Source organism: Pteropus vampyrus, unplaced genomic scaffold (genome assembly GCF_000151845.1).
Source record: "Pteropus vampyrus isolate Shadow unplaced genomic scaffold, Pvam_2.0 Scaffold137, whole genome shotgun sequence".
NCBI lineage: Eukaryota > Metazoa > Chordata > Mammalia > Chiroptera > Pteropodidae > Pteropus > Pteropus vampyrus.
Window position 1 is genome coordinate 1923700 of NW_011888918.1, and position 4366 is coordinate 1928065.

Genomic DNA, 4366 nt, shown 5'->3' on the forward strand with positions numbered 1-4366 from the left:
GAATCCACTCCAGTATATTCTCTATTTATTTATAAAAACCAATCTTGTGAAAGTATCAATGGACTCTATATTGTTTAATGTCTCAGAAATACTTGATCAGTTGACTGAAAATGTGTTTGAAATACCTTTCTCTCAACCTTAGGGACATCATCTTTCTTGGTTTTCTCCTTTTTCTCTGGCCATTGCATCTGTGTCCCTTTTCCAGATGCTCCTTCTCTATTTGATCTCTCTGCTGGATTTTCTCAGTACTTACTCCTTCCTCTATTCTGTTCTTGTCTCTTTGCTTCCTTTCTCTTCTTTTCTCTTCTCTTCTCACTTAATAATCTTTTACTAGGTAGTCTCTGTCATTCTTTTGCTTTTAAATACCACTTATTTGCTGATGACTCCTAAATTTATTTATTCATTTGGATGGCTCACAGAAATCTCAGAATCCTACTATGTACAATTTTGAACTCTCAGTCTCTTCCCTTTCATTCTTTTCCTGGTTTTCCCCATCCTGGGAAATGACACCTCCATCCATTGCACCTGGCTGCTCAAAGCAGAAATTTTCAGTGAAGTTCTCAATACTGCTCTCTCCTCTGCTCCCCGCACAAAATGTATCTTGACTCATCCATGCCTCCTACCTGCCACCTCTTGCCTGACTTACAATAGCCTTCTGATTGATTGCCCCTTTCTTCTCTTTGCCTTTTCCAATTCATTTTTCACAGAGCAATGATTTTTAAAAAATTAAATTAATTCAGGTTATTCCATTGCTTATAGCTCAGTGTACTTAGAAAACCCCAAATGTCTCAACAGGGCATAGAGCATCCTGTTTAATCTGAATCCCTTCCAGCATCATCCTTCCCATGTCACCCATAGTACATCAGGCTCTGGCCACACTCGTCCTTTGGTTCCTCAAATATCCCAAACTCTATCCTGCCTCAGGGTCTTTTCTCATTCTGTCTGCCTGGAATGTTCTTTCTTTCCACTTTTGTCTAACTAATTCCTTTTCACCCTTCAGGTTTCAGGTTTTATGTCACTATCTCAGAAATGTTTCCCAGACACCCTAACCTGCTATTTTCAAGCAAGGAAATCTTGCTTGTTTCCTTCATGACTCTTACTACAATTTGTAATTTTATGTTTATTTCTGTGTTCATAGTCTCCTTCCCACCAGGCTGTAAGCTCCACGTGGGCAGGCACTAATGATTATTTCATATACACTATAAACACAGAGCCCAGCTCCATGCCCCAAACCTAGTCAGTACTCAGTGAAAGATGTGTCGAATGAATGGACATAATTTGTATGTACTGAGCTGGTTGCTGAGATAGGAGGGAGCAGGGCGGAGTCTCCCCTTCTCCCCAAACAGAAGACCTCATGCAATCAGATTCTGGTTCCTAGCCTGGTCTTTGGGAAAAGGAAGGAAAGAGGCCATTCCCATCCTCATTTGCCTAAAGATGTGAAGGAGAATCAAAGAATTCATTCAAAGTCCCAAGTAAATGTCTTCTCATCCATTATCCATCACCTGCATCAGAGCTCTCAGGCAGCAGCCAACCCTCTCTCCATTTGTGGTTTATCACTGTTAGTTTATGACACTGGGAAAAGCCTTGCTGACTAGGGGTCCTCAACCACAGGCTGGTACCTAGATGGAACAAGATGACCTCTAAGATCCTGTCTAATTCTGATAGTCTTTGATTCATTGCCTTCACCAATCTTAGTAGATGGTGCATAGGTCCCAACTCAGCTGACTTACATTTAATAAATAGTGAAAATGGAACTTAGCATGGTGGGCTTCTGTAGCAAGTTGCCATAGCTAAAAGGTCTCCCAGGAGTGTATTTCTCTGGTCTGGAGTCGATGTGATCTGTTTTGGCAAAATAAACCAACTACAGTCTTGCCTTCATGCCTGGCTCAAAGGCTGAGTCCTAACAGAGAACGAGCAACACCAACAGAATCAGTCCCTGAGTTATGAAGATCTGGGAAACAGGTTGCAGCGTCCTCAGACCTGAGTAACAATTTTGCTAGGGGGTGGAGTAGACAAAGCTGATTTCACGCATTCCTCCTGTAGGACTATCCAGAGGGTACTCTGACATTTATGCCTTTTGGAAAAATGTGTGCATTGATTGAATTTTTGTAAATGAAATCATGATGCACTTGGGACATCTGCAGCACATCCTTCTGTTAAAACATCATTTCGAAATTTGAATTCATGTACTCCATATTTATTTATTTATTTCTTAGAATGAGGTTAAATCTTTTTTTATTCTTTGTTAGATAAATTGTCTGAGCTGGAAAAAATCTAAAGGCCAAGGACACGAAGAGTTTCTGACTTGTGAGTCTTGTTGCACAGCAAGTCCCCATAATCTGGCCCATGACGGATCCTGGTCTGGCCTCTTCCTCCTGGGTCCTGGAGCTTTTGCTTCAGTCAGTACAGCTTCCGGGGAAAGGTGGGGCCTTTGGGAAATTCAGACTAGGGGATTGTTGTTGCAGATGCGAATCATCTTCTTTCTCAGATTAGATGTTGGGATCCAACCTCAGGGAAAACCATGGAACATTTGTCTTATTATCTTAAAATAATGTGAAACCATCAGAGAAGTTGCAAGAATAGTACAAAGAACTCCAATACACTCTTTGCCCAGGTTTCTGAACTGATAACTTTTTATGTTTGCTGTATTATTCTCTCTTTCTTTTTCTGTATCTATATATCTCATTTTTTCTAACCAATGAGACTTAAGATTCAGACATTATGCCCTATTACTTCTAAACACTCCACTGTGCATGTCCTAAACACAGTGTCGTTTTCCTGTTTAACCATAGTATAACCATCCAAATCAGAAAATTAGCATTGATAAGATACTACCATCTGGTCTTGGCCCTTCAAAGCTTTTATTTATTTTTTTTTAAATTAAAAATTATTGGAGTGACGTGGATCAACAAAATCCAAAAGTTTCAAGTGTCCACTTCAACAGTATGTCACATATGTATTGCATTGTTTCACCACCCATAGTTAGATTTCCTTCCATCATCAAGCATTTTTACCCCTATCTACCTTCCCCCTCCCCCCTTCCCTCTGGTAATCACTAATCCATTGTCCATGTCCATTAGACTGTTTGTTATGTTTGTTGCTTTTAGATTTATATTCCACATATGGGTGATATCATGTAGTTTTCAAGTTTTTCTGTCTGACTTATTTCACTTAGCATGATTCAAAGCTTTTTCCTTTTCTGGTCCAGAACCCAATCCAGGATCACATGTTACATTTAGTTATCATCTCTCTCTTATTGTCTCTTTCAGTCTGGAACAAACCAGTGGTAGTCTGAAATTGGTAATTATGGGATTTTTTTTACACCACAAAAATCAGCAAATGTTACAGATCAGTGCTCAGTGCATGTCCCCCCTGAGCCAGCTGTTAAAGATCTACCAGCGCACCAATGCCTATGATGTCAATTTGTCCCATTATGATGATGTTAACTTTGATCACTTTGTTAAGGTAATGTCTGCCAGGATTTGCACTGTGCGGGTTTTTGCTTTGTGATGAATAGCTATATTTAGTGGGGAAACACTTTAATTCTTTGTAAACATCTTATTCCTCATCAAACCTTACCCATTGATTTTTGCATTCATTGAGAACTATTGTCTGAATCTACCAGACAATCTGGTTGCTGTCCCAGTTATCTATCGTGTGTAACAAATTCTCCCAAAATACAGTGGCTTAAAACAATAATAAAAAGGTATCATTTCTCACAGTTTCTTTGGTTCGGGGATTTGAGAAGGGCCCAGCTGAGCAGTTCGGTTTGGGGTCTTTCACGAGGTTGCAGTTAAAATGGTAGTGGAAGCAGCTGGGGTTGGCCAGGAGTCTCCTCGTCTCTGCACAGTCTTGGGACTCAGCCATGTAGTTTCCGCGTCAGCTAGTGTGGGCTTCCTCACAGTATGGTGGCCGAAGTCGTCAAGAGTAAGTGTTCAGGGAATATAGCAGAAGCTCTGTTGGCTTTTCTGATTTAAACTTGGAAGTCACGTCACTTCTGTCATATCTCTCTAGTCTAAACCCTCCTAGTTTCAAGAGGAGGTGACAGAGACCCCATCTTTTGATGGAAGACTGTCAGTTACATTGTAAGAAGGACATGTAGGATTAGAGATATTGCTAGAAAATATTTTGGAAAATGCAATCACCAAATGATGATTTTCTAGTTTTACTATTTCTGCCATAGTTTTTAATTTTAATTTTTAAATAATAAATAATACTGTAATTTTATGTTATTAAGTGAAATAGCTACATTTCAAAAACGATTTGTGTAAGATAATACTTTTATTTATTTAAAAACATGTATATATATTGGGAAAAACTCTGGAGAATACAGAGGTGCAAATGCATCTCTTAAGAGATGCAACTT